The sequence below is a fragment of the Perca fluviatilis genome, chromosome 8 (assembly GCF_010015445.1).
Source record: "Perca fluviatilis chromosome 8, GENO_Pfluv_1.0, whole genome shotgun sequence".
In the NCBI taxonomy this organism is placed as follows: Eukaryota; Metazoa; Chordata; class Actinopteri; order Perciformes; family Percidae; genus Perca; species Perca fluviatilis.
Genome location: NC_053119.1, coordinates 35,592,008 through 35,611,604, shown reverse-complemented (window position 1 = coordinate 35,611,604; position 19,597 = coordinate 35,592,008).

The following is a 19,597-nucleotide window of genomic DNA, read 5'->3' as shown; positions in this document are numbered from 1 at the left end:
AGATGAGAAGTTATAACAGCCATGTCACTCAATGTGTTGTGGAAGTGAGCACATGGAGAATTTGGTAAGCCTTTGATGCTGGAACATAATACTGTATCTTCCTCTCTCTGAAGGCGCTGACACACCAAGACGATAATCGGCCGTCGGACAGTCTGGCGAGGTCAGTGACTTGAGTTTGTTCAGTGTGTTCGGTGCCGTCGTCCGTCCGAGGGGCCGTCGGCCTTCATTTCGGCCGATTTGACATGTATAATCGGCGGTGCGGGCACTGCTGGCAGTCGGACTCAAATGACCCATCTGATTGGTGGAGAGCTAACCCGGAAACAGGGAGCAGAATGAGCGTGACTAGAGTCTCTCAAAATCTGACGAAAATCTTTTAAGATTTAGATTCAGCAAATGCATCTAAAATGTTTTCAGAAACACTTTTCGGTGAACTATTTTAGTACAATATTAGATTGTATTCTGAACAAGCCGCCGTGACAGTCTGTCTTTGAATTTCCGGAGAAACCAGACCCACATGACGCCATCATCCAATCAGCTGCCGGTTTACAGATTAGCGCCACCTGCTGTTATGGAGACGGTATACGTCTCGTCGTTTCGGTGTGTTCCGAGGCACTTTTTTGATCAACTCGGGGAGACTGATCAGTCCGACTGCCTTTTCTGCCAAGGGTCGGCCGTCTGGTCGGTGTGTCTGAAGCTTAACTGTAGTGTGTCCAAGGTCTAGCCAGTGTCATGATGTCAAGGAAACAAGAGAGTAAGATGTGTTATCCCAGCTACTGTTCCACACACGGACAAGTTAGGTATAGTGTGTGATGATATGTTCTTACCTCTTCTGACAATTTTTCTCAAATATATGATGAGTGTTACCATGGCAACAAACAATCTAATCATGCTGCTCATTGGTCTTTGTTATTGCATTCAAGATTACAGAATTCCAGTAGCATAAACAGCAGTTGTGCCCTGTGACAGTTGTTTGTGTGTGTGTGACCCTGAAAAACCACTCTCACTAAAAAAGTACTCAATGAAGAAAAATCCTCACATTTTGGAAACTGGAAACGATTAAACAGTTCTGTGTTTAATGGTCTAACCATCTCAGCTGGACTTGTAGGCCCATATATTGTTGGGTATCAGATTTTTATAAACTACACGTGTTTTGTGGGCAAATATCTTAATGTGTAAAGTAACTAGTAACTAAAGCTGTTAGATTAATGTAGTAGAAAGTGACATGAAAAGAAAATACGTAAGTATAAATAAGTTAAGTACAAGCACCTCAAATTCGTACTTAAAGCTTTAGGGACCATCCACACGGAGACGCTTTTTGGTGCAAACACACATGTTTTGCATCGTTTTGGCCGATCGTCCAAACGAATTCTGTAAGCCTGAAGACGCACTTTTTTGAAACCTGGTCCCAGGGTGAAAAAATTCGAAAACGCCGCCCCTTGCACCTTCGTTTGGATGGCGAAGCCGCATACTTGCGATGTCGTCGCCACACCCCTCGACCTCTAGCCTATGACCTCTTACCCCATGACGACGTCTCATAACAACAACACCTACATAAACATGCATCCGTCCTAATGCCCACAACGACACAGCACTGTAGCATCAAAGGTAGCATATAGCTAGCTAGCTTGCGTTTGGTTTCTTCTTCTACTGTCTGTTTGTATAAAGGGTGCAAGCTTTTTGCGCCTCTTCTTCTCCATTTTTGGTGAATTTCTGTAGCAGAATTTATTTATTTATTTGTTTATTTAACAGGGACCATACAAGCAAACATAGTTCCAAAATACAAAGCCCGTAACTGATGCGCAGCATATAGAGTTTATAGCTAATGCCAATTCTCAACTCTTGTCCCTGGTTGGGCATTTCTAAGAACATTCTAAAACAGATACATACATAAGAAAAGAGAGAAAAAAAGAAAAATCATTGACATTTCTTCATACACACACACCTTCACTCACTACACAACTTAAAAAAAAAAAATACTAATAACAATAGTTAAAAATGGTTACAATTATTTATTTTATTTGAAACAGCGCCACCTATAGGCCTGGAATATGAAATAGCATGTTGAGTCATTTACAAATGGATCCGTTTGGACGCTAATTTTCTTGGAACGATGCCAGGGAAGACAGGGAAAAAAAAAAAAGATTGTTTTGGTACGCGTGGACGTGGCCTTAGTGCGTAACTTTTTGATATTAATGAATGTCCGTTACATTCAAGCCATTGCCAAATCAAGGAAGGCTTGTATCATTACTTAGAATTCCTCATGGGGACGACAGAAACTAAGCGCTATAACTTTAAGCACAGTACTAGAGGAACTGTAACTCTTTGTTACATTCCACCACTGCCTAGAGGTACTTTGGAGCACTGCAGGGGGTAGGCCTACATGAGTTTTTTTTTTCAAATGTTTATTTAAAAAATATCAGTCATACATTTTTCTTCAAAAAATTATACACTTTAATAATGAAGAGAAGAAAATTGCATATTGACTCTTTGATTAAAAAGTCTAACAGCGTGTCTAAACAGAGAGTTTTATCTGTGTCGTCCGACTCGCATACATAACAACACAGACATGCTGCTAGCATGACTGCAAATACAGGAATATCAACAGTTTATCTTCTGAGTTTAAAAATGTAACACAATGAAATAGTTTTCTTAGCTCTTGCTGTGCCTCGGATTGCGTGTGTGTGTGTGTGTGTGAGATTAACAGATAGACAGAGAGAGTGCATGTTTGCTCTGCCCCCTCCTGTCACCTAACTCTTTGATCAATCACTGTGCTAGGTGACAGTTACCATGACAGCAAGTCACATGATTAGAGAGCGCACCACAGGTGTGTGTGTGTGTGTGTGTGTGTGTGTGTGTGTGTGTGTGTGTGTGTGTGTGTGTGTGTGTGTGTGTGTGTGTGTGTGTGTGTGTGTGTGTTTGTGTGTGGTACAATGTCACACCTCAGGGTTTCTGTGCTGACACACACACACACACACCATGGCCAACAGACTCATGCATAAACCTACAGAGAACAAAAAAAAATCCATACTGATGTTATTAGTAATGAGTGGCCACCCACCCAATTAAAAACTACTGGATGAATATTACTATTGTCTGGTGGCTCTAAACACAACAACACACAACACACACACACACACACACACACACACACACACACACACACACACACACACACCATAAAATAATAGATGGATGCTGTTTCTTGTAACTTAGCCGAACAACAGTGTTTTAGAGTTTTATATATGTGATGTACGGTATGTTTCTTTCATTTTTGTGTGTGTGTGTGTGTGTGTGTGTGTGTGTGTGTGTGTGTGTGTGTGTGTGTGTGTGTGTGTGTGTGTGTGTGTGTGTGTGTGTGGAAGGAAGAGGTTTGAGATAGACAACCGTACTTTGTTTTGGCTGGAAGCCTGTTCAGTCGGTTGGTCAGTGTGCGGCTAAGACTCAACTGTGGTTATTAGCTTGCGATCAATCAAGCTTTTCTCTCTACTGATCTTCTTCGTACACATACACACACACACACACTTAATAACAGCACAGAAAGAGGAGGTGATTGGGGAGAGGATGAAGGAAGGAAGAAAGCGATGGGGAGAGGAGAGCTAAAGACAGACAGAGGGGTGAGCAGTAGAGAGGGTGGTGAGTTTTGTCTCAACCTTTCTGTTTGCCTCGGCATTGATCTCTGCCTCACCTCAACACTAAGGTCAGCGCACGCACACACACACCCATATTTGCTGAGGCCCTGGCTTCGACCGCCTGACTGGTCAAATTAAACCCAGATCACTGCTGGGCTCCAGGGACACGGACACACACACACACACACACACACACACACACACACACACACACACACACATCTACTTGCAGGGACAGAAGGAGAAAGGCATGCAAGTTTTGCTGCAAAAACATGCTTTTGTCTGTTGTGTATGCCTGTATACTTTCTGTGGGTGTGTGCATGTATGCATGTATGGTGTGTGTGTGTGTGTGTGTGTGTGTGTGTGTGTGTGTGTGTGAAATGTCTTTTCGTACTTCTGCTGTGTCAGCACCTCAGACAGACAGCACTGTTGTTGTGTACCCACAGAGGAAATAAAATAACAGCCCACGTCTTTTCAACCCACAGACAGCTCTCTCTCTCTCTCTCTCTCTCTCTCTCTCTCTCTCTCTCTCTGCCCCCTCCACCCTTATGTTCCCTCTTTGTTTATTCCTCGTTCCACCTTTTTGAGTTCATTCCTCTCCTCCTTCATATCTGCGCCTTCCCTTCCCTTTTACCGTCTTTACCTCTACCTCTCTACTTTTTTGCTTCTCTACATTCAAATAATCTTTGTTCACATAAAGACATAATTACCCTTTCGCAAGAAAACAAATCAACAAATAATCTTTCTTTATTTGGCTCACGATTAAAAACACATAATTTAAATTGTCTTTATAATATACTGGAAAGTTTACGTCAATATAATGTATGCATAGATGGAAACGTTGGATCTTGTTTGAGTGTGTTGAGTCAGAAAAACAACACACACGCACACACACACACACACACACACACACACACACACACACACACAACACAGTTAGTCATCTCTAAATAACCAGGCCTTTGAATTAAAAAAAGAATTAAATAAAGCTTTGTTTAGCTATATCTCAAGAAAAATGACATGTATTTTTTGTGTGACAACATAATTCATTTTGTTACATTACTTGTTGCGGCTGTAAGCAGTCCAACAAAGTGCTGCCGCGAGGGACTAAACACTGAGAGATGCATAAAAACACTGTGACGCGCTCGAGATTGTATTGCAGTGATTTATTCCTCCAAATGTAAAATACAACTGCAGTTACCAAATGTAAAGTCACTTTGTGAGTCGAAATAATAATAATAAGTGCGTTAGTGCGGCAGTCAACAGACAGTGGTCGCTCCCAGGCTCACCCCCTCTCTGTCAAAGCCCAAAAAACCAACAGGTGAACAGGTGGAGCAAACAAATACGTTATCACTTCCTCTCAAACCGCGATGACAACGCCCACCACCTACAATATAAGTGCACAATATAATAACCAATAAATAATATAAGTGAGACCATAAACAACATTCAATATGTGGCTCCTACATTACTGTTATTGTTTTATTAAAACACGGATGTAGATGTACAGTGCACACACACACACACACACACCATCGTACTGTCACTTTTAAATAAAATTGCTGCTTTTTTTCTTAATTATTCTCTAGATTTTTCCTTTTTTTCTGATTGAGAACGCCAAATTTCCCATGCAGTCATGTGTTCTGAAAGGAAGGAAGAAAGAAAGAAAAACAGATGAAACACTGTCATGAAATTATGGGGAGAGATGGAGGGATGACGGAGGGAAGAAGAAGCTGAATATCTGGCCAGATGAATGATGAATGGATGAAGACAAGCAACAGCAGATGGGCAAAGGCGAGAAGGGATGGATGCATGACGGACAGGGCCAATAATGGTGCCAACCAGATTTAGTTACAGTAAAACAAGGGAAACTGGGATCAGATTAGGGCCCACACTGTGGGGCTTTTCTTTAAAGTGGACAGTGGGCATCTGAGAGGACGAAAAACAAATCAAACAGCACTCGTTTCCATGTTCCAGTACTTGAGCCATGTTCCCGGCTGCCCACCGTGTTTGAAGTCTACATGCTGCAGTTTGAGGTGCAATGCTGCCATCTGCTGGGCTTTCGGTAAAATGTTTATACTAACCAGTGCTCACCAGTTGGAACAGGTGGAGTTCAGCGGGTCATCCTCACGTCCTTCAATACCATCTTCAAAAAGTTGTCCCCTTAGCATTAACAGAACTAGGAAGAAATGTGAATCAATGTGAAGAATCCTCACATGTTTTTGTTTTTTTTGTCATCTCAAAATCTGAAAATGATCTGCTGTATTGCTGCACATTTCATTCTCTTTTAATTAATTTCCTGGAACTTCACAGATGTGAAAACACAAAGGTGAAGATGTGAGGCATTGTGCATATCACCCCTTTAAATAGAAGTGTGTGATCCCACAGATCCATTAGTAATGAAACCTCTAATTACTGCATGAAACCCTTAAATCATCAAATCATTATTGAATATGTGATTGTATCTGTACTGTATGTGTTGTATTCAGATGGACAATAACTTTGTTATAGATTAGATCACATGTGTCAAACTCAAGGCCCGAGGGCCAAATCTGGCCCGTAGCAGTTTTTGCTCCGTTCCGCATTTGAAATTAGGCCTTTTTGGTGCTTTTTTTGACATTTTTGACGCCTTTTGCTGAGGTTTATGCACCTTTTTCAATGCTTTAGGCACTTTGTTTTAACGTTTTTGATGTTTTGCCGCTTTTTTTCAGCCTTTTTCCAACTATTTTGTCGCTTTTTTCAACGTATTTGTCGCTGGCTGAGGAACTTTTTGGGGGCTTTATGAGGCCCAAAATGTAAGTGAGAAGACTACAGTGTATGAAACTTGCAATAATACAGTCACAATATTTGACTTTTTCTCTTAAATAAAAGAATGTCAATAAACTCTACATGTCTGGCCATTGATGTGATTCTCATTTTCCAGTGTGGCCCTCTGGGAAACTGAGTTTCACACCACTGGACTAGATGATACACATAAGGGTTGATTTGTACAACCTCCTTTTCTACTGAAGAGCTTCCAAAGGGATCTCAATATTTTTGTTCTAGAACTAATTTATAAAGAGTGGCATATTGCAACTTAACAATAAAAAAAACTGTACTGTAGAATTTGGTTCAATTGTAAACATGCTACACATCCTAACCCTAACCCATGAAATATGATCACCCTTCCATATTTACATTTTTCAAGGGGTCAGAAACTTAACTCCAAATTGATGATAATGTTGCTCCATAACTGCTGGCTGTGTAATAAAGCAACAGTTTGGTAACACGTTTACCATATTGATGGTGGTTCACTGCTTGTTTTCACTGCCCCCAAGTGGCAAAATAAATCATTATTGCAGGTTTAAGGTTAAGTTAAAGGTCCTATGACATGGTGTTCTTTGAATGCTTTTATATAGACCTTAGTGGTCCCCTAATACTGTATCTGAAGTCTCTTTCCCGAAATTCAGCCTTGGTGCAGAATTATAGCCACTAGAGCCAGTCCCACAATGAGCTTTCCTTAGGATGTGCCATTTCTGTGTCTGTAGCTATTGAGGAGGAGAGAGGGGGGAGCAAGGTGGAGGGTGGGGGTGTGGCCTTGAACAACTGCCACTTTGCTCGTTTGAAAGCCATGATGTCTCTCTCTCATGGCTGGGCCAAATTCTCTGGTCTGGCAAAGCAGAGAAAGGGGAGGTAACCTTGCTTCTTATGACCTCATAAGGAGCAACATTCCTGATTGGTCCATCTGAGCTTTCATTTTCTCAAAGGCAGAGCAGGATACCCAGGGCTCGGTTTACACCTATCGCCATTTCTAGCCACTGGGGGACCATAGGCAGGCTGGGGGAACTCATATTAATGTTAAAAAACCTCATAAAGTGAATTGTTCATGCCATGGGACCTTTAGGATTTCCACACATTTTTTAGTGGTCCAGCTTGGACAAATCCAGTAAATGTCACAGCTGATAACTGACAGATTTGTAACAAATGACCCGATCAGGCCTAAATTATTTAGTGCTTCATAACGTTTACCGGTAATATCATTTTTAATTCAATCATTTGACACACAGGTAGACACTGCAGCAATCTGAGAACAGGCATAATGCCTAATTATTTTTAAGATGATGGTCAGCTCATTTTGATATTGTCTCGAGCAGGCTGTTACAGTTAAGGTCTGAGTGCACGACTCCAAGATTTCTGTGTTGGATTCTTGGTTTCACGTTTGACAGAAAAGGGGAGCACAGGAAGTGCTAACAACTGTATGAGAAATGTTAATGATCAAACTCGTGTTTGAACTCCGGTTGATGAAAATGAAGCATATTTGGAAAAACTTTCTGTATAGCATTTCTGCATGCTGTGTAGTGTGTAGAAATGTAGGTTGATGCAAAGTGAAGTCAAAACCCACTTGGTTGGTCAAAAGGATATACTGGCAGTGACCCTACAACAGTTCTAACTCGTGGGTATGTCGGTGTCTCTCTCTCTCTCTCTCTCTCTCTCACACACACACACACACACACACGTATAATTGGCATTCCCATTGTGTGTGAGTGGGAGTGGTATGACAGTTTGACAGTGCTCAGGTCCCTGTAGTACCGTGTCAGCTATTCATCACAAGTCCCAAGTCACCAGCAACGCCCCGTTCCCCACCCTGCTCCCCACACTGACTCTCCACCCCCTTCACTCACCCATCACCCATCACCCCACCCCATCACCCCATCACACTCACCTTCTGCACTGCCGGAGTACAATATTTGAACTGTTCACATGCTGATGATGGAGAGGTACGCAGTATGAATGGAGTATTGCCATGTAGTTTTCCTAAATATAGATTTTTTAGCTGTTTCTGCTGTCAGCAACATAAACCGGGAACGCCTCAGGATCCCCCAGTCCGAGCTGGTTAATGTGGCTCGGGAAAGGGAAGTTTGAGTTCCCCTGGTGGAGCTGCTGCCCCGGATAAGTGGATGACTATGGATGGATGGACAGTTTATCAATGCATCACTAGTCTCACATTGCCAGACCTTCCTTCACAGTGCTGTGGAGGAGGGTCTGGCTAGTCCACACAGTTCTTAAGAGTTGACTCGCATGATTTTAATGATGATTTGGCTGAATTTAGAACTGGGTCTGAGGGAGGTCAGATTTTGATTGATGAGACTGACGTCTGGAAGACTCTTGAGCAGACGAGCATAAGGAAGAGCCAGGGGCCTGACCACATCAGCGGCCGATTGCTTAAAAATTGTCGTCTGTTCTTGAGCAGTATTTTCACATTTATTTTCCAACTTTCGCTATCACAAAGGAAAGTCCCAGGATTATGGAAAGAATCAGTTGTGGTTCCAGTGGCAAAAGTCCCATCTCCAAAGGTGCTGAATGACTATCGCCCCGTGGCTCTGACCTCTTTGGTGATGAAGGGTTTTGAGCGTATTGTAAAGATGAGTTTACTTTCCATGGGCATGATTGATCCACTCCAATTTGCATATCTACCAAGCAAGGGGGTTGAGGATGCCACAGCAACATTGCTGGACGTTGTTACTGGACATTTAGAGGGCAAGAAGACACGTGCACGCTGGTGTTTTGTTGACTTCTCATCGGCGTTCAACTGTATGCAGCCCCATATTCTTTCTCATAGATTATTGCAATTTCCTGATATTGACTTTGGTACCATATGCTGGCTGGTTGATTTCCTAACTATGAGGTCACAGAGAACCCAAGTAAATAATACTTTATCTAAGGCCCTTATGTGCTCAACAGGGTCACCTCAGGGGTGTGCTCTACACCAATGACCGTCAGAGTACATTTGAATCAAGGCATATTATCAAGTGTACTGATGATTCTGTGATAATTAGTCTTCTGCAGGATCACGAGGCGGGACATGGTCCAGTTTTGGACGATTTTATCTTCTGGGGCCAGTTGTTCAAAGGTAATCTGATCGGATTGGATCAAATCTTGAAAATGGGTTGTTCTAAAGGGAAAGAAGGATTCTGAAATCCGATTAGATTACAGAATCCAATCCTAGTTTTAATCTGGATCAAACCTTCAGTTTGTGTTGTTCAAAACTTGTCAGTAGGATTTGGATAACTTTGATCCAAAAAAACAAGAATATCCTGAACCCAACAGGGGATAGGATTTCAAGGTGGATTCCAGGAAGAAAATGTAGTAAAACTTTAAAATTGGTCAAATAATACATTTGTATCATGTAGTGTATATACTTTTATTTATATTTTGCACTTGACTTGTGTAACCGTAACAGTGATAAAGTAGATGAAATAGACGTAGGCTACCAATTAAGCTATTCAGTATAGTAAAGTAAAAATAAAATAAAAGTAAAAATGATCTTGTCCCCATGTCGAAACGAGAAACTGAAAGAGTAGAAGCACAGATCGTCCTGGCAGAGGAACTAATCAAGCTGACCAAACTGCACCAAACCAAAGCCAAACTTCAGATCCACCTCCTAAAAGCAGGTCTTGGAAATGCTGGTCTCTCCTCCTCAGATGAAGAAGAACCCTGAACATTCTTTATTTTGTTAACTATTGGACATTTGGCCTTTTGTTTTGTTTTTAAGACATTTTCAAAATATCCACAATATACTTGTTAATGTATATTTGTTTTATTTGTTGTAACTCAGATGAGGGGTCATAAAAGAAATTATGAATGCAAGTGGATGGTTATGTTATTTTTGTGTTTTTTTCAAAATAAGAAACACTTACAGTGACCCCATGTTGGCTCTCCTACCTGTTCTTTACATAGCTGGTAGCCCACATTGTGATATGTTGTCCCATTTAGAGCACTGGTAATCCGGATTTGGTAATCTTGAAAACTGTCTATCTAGATAAGGGTGATCCAATCCAATGTTGCTTTGAAAAACCAACATAAAAGTAAGACAGATTACCTGATCCTGGATAGCAAAAAATGGGATTTCCAAATCCGGATAATTTTGATCCAGATTAAGTGTTTTGAACAACTGGCCCATGGCGTAAAGACTCATATCTACAACTCAACGTCTCTAAAACCAAAGAGATGTGTATTGACTTTCGTCAAAATCCTCCCACCACTGCTTCAACTTTAATTAATGGCACAGCGTTAGATGTGATAAGCCAATACAAGTACTTCGGCACCATTTTAGATGATAAATTGAACTTTGAGACCAATAAGGACTATATATGTAAAAAAGCCAATAAGATTTATTTTTTAAGAAAGGTGAAGGGGTTTAATGTTAACAGATCACTTCTGACAACTTTTTACTCATCTTTTGTTGAGTCAATCTTAACCTTCGCCATGATCTGCTGGTTTGGCAATTTGAGAGTAACCAACAAGAACAGACTGGGAAAAATTGTAAATATATCTCGGAAAATAACTGGCACTGACCTCAACAGCATTAGGTCTGCGTATGAGGCCAGAGCCACACAGAGGGCAATGGCCATTACACTCTTGAGTTTTGCCTCCTACCATCTGGAAGGAGGTATACCTTCCCGAAAACGTGCCCGGTCTAACAGATACCTGAGATAATTTGTACCATCAGCTGTTGGGTTTCTCAATAAACTATAGGTAATCTGTCATCCCTGCCATTTCACAGCATATACTTGTCATATTTTTAAGTGTAGTGTACATGTGTATTTATGTTTTTATCTATTTACTATTTTAGGTTTTATGTGCTTTTTTTGTGTTAATGTTTATGTGTTGGATACATGTTGTGAACCACACCGTTAACTGAGGAGCAGTTAACCATAGTCCTCATAAATCCACCAGAGTTTAAAATTCCAACACAAAGAAAAGTGGAAGGTAACGGACATCCGGCCGAAAAAGAAGGGCATCAAGCGGAATTTTCAGTGGCACCTGAGCAATCCCGGAAGTGGAACGTCGTGGATATAGACTAATGTAACAATAACGTATAAATGTATAATAATGGTTGAGGATAAAGATGTGTTTGAGGGTCTTTCCTGTCCCCTTTATCCATAGGCCCAGTCGCTGTCCACACATTTGTGATCAACATATTGGAATATACAGGATCCATAGTATATTCCAATATGTCAATTAATGATTTTCTGTCTGAGCAAAACATTCTTTGCAACTATATGACCTCACCGTAACGCTAACTCCTAGATCTTTACGACGGCAGGTGTGGTAAAAACACTGCTGCTTTTGTACAACGGGGCCGCTGAAATCAACACAAACTGAAAGTTACACATAGCCACTTTAAAGGTCCAATGTGTAGGAATTTCTCCCATCTAGCGTTGTTGCAATCAACTCTTTCGCACCACGCACTTCAAAGTACTTATTACAGCTACGGTAGCCTCCGCGCTTCAAAAAGCCGGTCTCTTGCTCTTTTCAATCTCCTTTTTCTTTTTCTGGGCGAAGAAGAAGACTCCTGTTCCTGAAATTTGGATTTTGAATACGTGTGGTCCTCCATGTTTCCTTCTTCAAACTTGCCGGGCCCGGGAAGCTGCGATACCCATTAATTAATAGCATTAATAGCATTAGCAGCACCTGTGACATTATCATGTGACAGCGAAAACGCAAAAGGCGGAGCAGTATGTCCTGTATGTGGCTACCCCAGTTCATGCAAATGCAAATGTAAAATTTCAAGCCAAAAGGAATACTTGGAATTGATGGTGGTGGTAAATATTCATGAAAAAGGACAAGTTTGTGAACGCGCAACACAGATTTTGATAATGAACAACTAAACACGTTACACACTGGACCTTTAAACAAAAGAGAAGTAGGATACTCATGACTTAAATGACTACAAGTCCATAAATAAAGACATTTCTCCTTTTTATTTTCATGACTATTTACATTGTAGATTCTCACTGAAGGCATTAAAACTATGAATGAACACATATGGAATTATGTACTTAACAAAAAAAGTGTGAAATAACTGAAAACAGGTCTTATATTTTAGATTCTTCAAAGTAGCCACCCTTTGCTTTTTTATTAATAAGGGAAAACATTCCACTAATTAACCCTGACAAGGCACACCTGTGAAGTGAAAACCATTTCAGGTGACTACCTCATGAAGCTCATTGAGAGAACACCAAGGGTTTGCAGAGTTATCAAAAAAAGCAAAGGGTGGCTACTTTGAAGAATCTAAAATATAAGACATGTTTTCAGTTATTTCACACTTTTTTGTTAAGTACATAATTCCATATGTGTTCATTCATAGTTTTGATGCCTTCAGTGAGAATCTACAATGTAAATAGTCATGAAAATAAAGAAACACATTGAATGAGAAGGTGTGTCCAAACTTTTGGCCTGTACTGTATATATATATATATAATTAACTTGCCAAATATTGTAGCTTAAGTGTTTTGAATACAACCAGCCGGTGGCATCACAACAACTTTCCCTGCTACACCCTTCTTTGTCAGTGACACAAATGGTGTGACATTCCCCCATAGACTGTATATATTAACAGTCTATGCATTCCCCATATCTCCGGTCACCTCCTCTACATGCATGCGTAATATGTACAGACATGTCTGCCAGACCTTTAAAAAGCGTGAAAATATATTTTTGTTTGTATGTCTTACATGCTAGAGGGTCAGCATGTAGGTAACAGAACGAGAGATTTTGAAGTCTTGTTTGACTGCCTTTCTATGAAGCAAATCTGTCGAAAACCACAAAAAGCGGATCCATCGCCCCCAAAATAACTGTTGTGATGTGGCCTACCACACACATGATCAAGTCTGACTTACAAAGACTGAACTGCTGATTATATGCTTTTCTTTGTTTTTATATAGCGGTTAGGTTGTTGTTGTAGTTGTGTTTCCGTCTTTAATGTTTATGTTAAAGCTTTAGTGCGTAACGTTTTGATATTAATGAACGTCGGTTGCATTCAAGCCATTGCCAAATGAGTTGCTACAAAGCTAATGAAGACTATCAGCTCCACACAACTCTCTCTGGATCTCTCAGTATGACTATGTTCAGAAGATTGTGTCGTCCAGCGACTTTCACGCGTAGAAACTCGAGTAAAGATAATTACCTCTTCTGAGGAGTCCATCATGGTTTTTTTAATCCTTCCCTTTCTTCCTTGGCTTCTAGCAACTGCGTGGAGGAGGGGTGGGGGTGATACACGGTCACGGAAGGCTTGTATCATGTGGACGCGCCGACAGTTTTGTTGTCATTACTTAGAATTCCTCATGGGGGCGACAGAAACTACGCACTATAGCTTTAAAGACGCAGAGATGGGCACAAATACATCAACAAGTTTGTATCTTGTTACAAATGACAAATACTTGATCATTAAATGCATCAAAATAAAATACTGGTATGAGAAAATGTATTTGAATAAAATAAAAGTAACTTGTATTTTGAAAGTACAAAATATCTTTTCAGCATAATATCAGTTTGTATACATTCTATACAAACTGATATTATGCTGAAAAGATGAGATCTGCTCATTTCCCACATCATAGATTTACAGTGGCCAATCAGGATATATTGGAGGTAGGAGGCTGCAAATTCAAGGGTGCATGCTGGGAGGTTTGTGTGGGTCAAAGTGACCATTGACTGATTGAGTGAACAGCCAACTGAAATGCAACTGGGGGAACTGAACAGTTTGGCCACAGTGATGCACTAGTGCTTTCAGATGACAATAAGAAGAGCAATGATATACAGCATATACATGGTATGGCTAAATGGTTAAATGGCCGGCTGCTCTTCATTCTGCAGCTACAGCTAGGCAGCGTGTGCAAAAATAATTTGTCAAGCACCAAAAAAGTAACCCTAATGTAATCCTGTTTGAGTAACATTTGCTGAAAAATACAGTGCCTAGCTATTTTTGGAAATCATTTCACTACATTTTCTTTTTTGTTGAAAAAATAAAACTATATGCCTATATTTGTGACCCTTTTTTTTTAAGTTTTATAGTCAGTATAGGAACAAATGAGGTTGGAGCTGAATGCCACAGTCAGGGTAGCGAATCAGGAAGTACTGAGATACAGTCTTTTTACTACATTTGTTTAAAGTAAGAAAAATATAGAATATCACCAGACTTATCTTTTAAGAAAAGTAAAATGCACTGACATCTCTGGAAGAGCACTTAGGTCCAAGAGAAAACCAAACTTTTTCGTTCTGACTCAAGATGTGTGGTGAAAGTCTCTGATGCTTTACTGCTGTTCTGTCAGCTCTCATAATTGGCTTTCTTACTTGCACCTGCAGGTGAGGCAGCCACACACACACACACACACACACACACACACACACACACACACACACACACACACACACACACACACACACACACACTCTAAGCTACTGCAAAGGGTGTGAACACACCTCGATCTCTGACAAGAATCATTGTTGGAGTCTCACACCCTGTCTGACAAAAGTCACCTGCCGTCATGCTTACAGATCATTAAAGAGTCGATGCTCTCTGATACTTCCACTCGTAGACTTTTTTTTTTTTCTTCAAATTTTGATCAACCCAATTAGACCCAGCTGGGACAAACTGGGCTGAATCTCTCACTAGTGATGGTCAAATGAAGCTTCGCGAACTACTGTCTTCATTTTCTGAGCCCACTAGATGGCGCTCTCTGTTCAACAAAGGGTTGAAAACACACTGAATTGCCATTCCTTTAACCTTTTTCTTTGAACAGAGCAGTCCCCGGGCAGCTTCCAGGTATGAATGCGTAACTGTGTGAATTTGACAGGTCGTCATTGCAAATGAGAATTTGTTCTCAATCGACTTACCTGGATAAATAAAGGTTAAATAAAAAAATATGCCGAAAGTTGTGTGTACCTGCCACCACTGATAGGCCAAATAATAAATAACTAAAAAATCAATTATTTCAGGTTTAGCTACGGTATCTATAACTCCAAACACTCGACCTATAACATTCACAGCCTGGGTTCCTTAACTCAGCCCATTGTTCCTACACAAAGTTGCAGTAAGCCAGTTTCTACAGACCAGATGGTACATCCCAGTGTCTTTAATAAATGCAAAGTTACAACACATTCTCACTCTTCAGTCGCGTAAAATACGCTTGATCATGTGCCTATGGCGTTTGTTATTCACGCTAAAAGTCTCCTGAAGCGTCTGGACTCTTGGCATCCTTTGGCATTTGTTATTCACTCTAAAAGTCTCCTTTAGCGTCAGGACTCATGACGTCAGTTTCGGCGCTCTGGGTCGGGACATACTGACATGCGGCACAAGAACGGGACAGTAAGGTTTAGGAAAAGATCCAGGGTGGGGGTTATAAAATGTATGTTTCAGTGAAACGCGGGACAAGAACAGGACACGAACCCTGGTCTCTGGGTGAAAGTCCTGTGTTGGTGGACCCATCCACCACCCCAACCAACTTCCTTAAGCGGCATTTCAGTCTTTCAAACCGTCGTCGCTACGTCATCTTACAGCTTCTATATGAACCACTGCTTGGTAAAAACTGTAAGTTTTATAGCATAATGAAGTATTAATTTAAAAGCTGCACATTCATGTCCCCGCATCTTACTGCTGTGTTGTCATAAAGCCCTGTCTCAGTATGTCTGAGAGAAACTTTAATGGCTACCAGCATGAGACACTGATCAGCCAAGCACATCAGCATAGTGAGATCCAATATGTCACCGCCACACAGAGAGTGGTAGTGTGTGTGTGTGTGCGTTTGCGTTTGCGTTTGCGTGAGTGAGAGAGAGAGAGAGAGAGAGAGAGAGAGAGAGAGAGAGAGAGAGAGAGAGAGAGAGAGAGAAAGGCTAGCTACATGTGTGTCTTGTCAGCGCTGGGTGTAACAGTGGAAGTGGTGGCAGTAATGTGGGAATGACGAAGGAGCTCTTACTGTGAGCTATATGAAGACGTGCGAGATCGGTGAGAGTTCTGCTACACGTCACATCCCCTGGTGTGTGTGTGTGTGTGTGTGTGTGTGTGTGTGTGTGTGTGTGTGTGTGTGTGTGTGTGTGTGTGTGCACATGTTCACACTGAGGTAACGGCCACTGTCGCTATGTTTGTATGTGTGATTTTCTAACCTAGTAACTTCTTATACTTCCAACACATTTAACAACAACAAACTGTAATCAAATGTATAGAGGTGACTAAGGTATTAAAAATTAACTGAAATCTATTTTCTAAAGAGACAATTTAAAGTAAACCCCTATATTTATAAAGCTCCAAAATCTAACTGCTTGTTAGGAGTGTGGTGATGGTGAGACACCTCAAACATCCAGATTCAAGCTTTCAAATGTCTCCTCCAGAAGAACAAACCATACGTAGCTCCCGTTATAACAACTGCAGAAATCAGAGAGGCTGACATGCTGGAGAATAATTACAGGGTACCTAAAGATGGCATGCAAAAATATTCAATCACATTTAAATAGTGATTGTTTTACTGATGATTTATTTATCTTATCTTATTTAGCCTTGCTTGTGGCGTGAAAAGTGAAGCCAATGCGGAAGTGTCTTAATCCTGCATTCTATCTAATTTCCAGCATGGGGCAAAACTCCACTGACTCCAGAAATAAGTTTGATTGCACAGAAACCTAAGAAAATGACCCTACTTCTCAATTGATTTATAAGCCCAGTAAACATTTTCCTAACGAGTTTATGTCTCAAACGCTAGTTGCAAGTCTTTTTCAATACAGCATGATGTTCATTTAGTAAATTATGGTCCCATTTATTTTAAAATTGATGATAAAGTAGGGCATGATTGAGGGCTTGGCTACACGCTGACCTGTCAATCATGACAGAGGCTTAGCAATGCTAACTGTGATGATTTGTGGTATTTTAACCTCAGGCCACTAGTTGTCAGTAGTGTTCTTGAATAAAAAGGAGTTTACGTATGAAGGTAGAAGAACATAGAAGCCACAGTTAAGAGACAATGTAATCCACTCTGTCTTAATAAAGAAGCATGAAAGACAAGAAAGCAGTTCTTTGTGGAAGAGAACAAAACATGGTACCAGGTGTGGAATTAGTGTGAGTGAAGCTACTTTAAGAGCAGAATCTGTGCAGTGAAGCGCATTGTGATGTTCGACGTAATGGATGGTTTGAAGCCACCGGAGCACTTGAAGCTAACAGGGAATGTCGACAGCAATTGGCGCTCTTTCAAGCAGCAGTTTCGTCTGTATATTGAGGCCATGGGACTGGATTCAAAGCCGGACGCCAGAAAGGTAGCTTTACTGCTTACAATAGCTGGCCCACAAGCCATTGAAGTGTACAATACTTTCGTTTTTGATGAAGCGGAAGATCGTTTAAAATTGGATACAGTGCTAGGCAAGTTTGAGGCTCACTGCTCTCCGAAGGAGAACGTGACATGTGAGAGATATGTATTCCGTTCTAGGCTGCAGCAGCATGGCGAAAGATTTGATAGTTTTCTGACAGATCTGAAGATAAAGGCACAGTCGTGCAATTTTGACACTCTCAAAGACTCAATGATCAGGGACCAAATCGTGTTCGGCATTGGGGACAAAAAAGTCAGAGAAAGACTGCTCAGAGAAGTGGAATTGACGCTAGAGGGAGCAATTAAGATTTGCCATGCAAGTGAGTTGTGCCAAAAACATGTGAAGACGTTTAGCGAAATGCCGACTGTTAGCGTGAATGTGAAAGAAACCGCGGATGTTGGTGCCGTCTCAAAGCCGGATAACGCTCGCCAAGGCGTTCGAAGCGGACAGAAAAAGGGCCCATTCCACTCCAAGAGATGTGGCACACAGCACAAACCAAGGGAGTGTCCAGCCTTTGGTAAGCAATACAATAACTGTCAGGGGAAGAACCATTTTGCCAAACATATTTTTTCAAAAAGAAAAGAGAAACAGAAAGGCAAATTAGTTCATGTCGTGGAGAACACTGATTTGAATGACATGAGGACACATTTTTTATTGGCATGGTGAACTGAAAATGAACCAGGAGATCAGATAAATGCTGTTGAAGAAGAAAAATGGATAGCACCACTGCAAATAAATAATAATAATAAATAAATAATTACACTGAAATTGGATACTGGTCCAAAAGCAAACTTGATCAGTATGTCTGATGTGAAAGCAATGACAGAAAAACCAAAAATACAAAGAAAAACACCTGCACTGAAAGACTACAATGGACAGAGTATCGAGTGTTTGGGCACATGCAAGCTTAAAGTCACAGTGAAAGATCAAGTGCACCACCTACTCTTTTCAGTCGTTCCTGAAGGACTCGGTTCACTGCTTGGTGATAAAGACTGTGAAAATTTGCAGCTTGTGAAAAGAGTGTATCGAATTAATACTGGTTTGACTGCCTCATCGGACTCTGTTGCAGAGAGTCAGCTGAAAGAAAATGCGCAGCCAGTTGTACATGCCGCAAGAAGAGTTCCACTGGCATTAAGAGACAGTCTAAAAAAGGAACTGGAGCGGATGACAGCACTTTGTGTGATAAGGAAGATCGAGGAACCAACAGATTGGGTCAACTCCATGGTCTGTGCGAAGAAAAAGAATGGTGAGTTAAGAATATGTATAGATCCATAAGATCTCAATCAAAATGTCAAGCATGAACACTATCAAATACCCAAGTGAGAGGATATCACCAGCAAGATGGCAGGCGCCCGATTTCTCGAAGCTTGATGCGTCACAAGGGTTTTGGCAACTTAGACTGGATGAAAGCAGCACCAAATACTGCACTTTTAATACACCCTATGGCCGACACTGCTTTCAGAGTTTACCCTTTGGAATTCTATCAGCTTCAGAGATATTCCATAGAGCGATGGAACACATAATTGAAGGGCTAGATGGAGTGCAAGCCTATGTGGATGACATCATCATATGGGGATCCACACTCCAGCAGCACAATCAGAGACTGGCAAGTGTCCTGGAGCGAATACAAAAGAATGGACTAAAGCTCAACAAAAACAAGTGTCAGTTTGCAGCTCAGGAAATTGTTTTCCTTGGAGACAAGCTTTCAGCAGAAGGCATACAGCCTGATGAAGAAAAGATCAATGCCATAATGAACATGCCTAAACCCACAGACAAGGCAGGTGTACTACGCATCATGGGAATGGTAAACTTCATAGATAAATTCATACCCAACCTGTCAGCAAAGACAACGTACA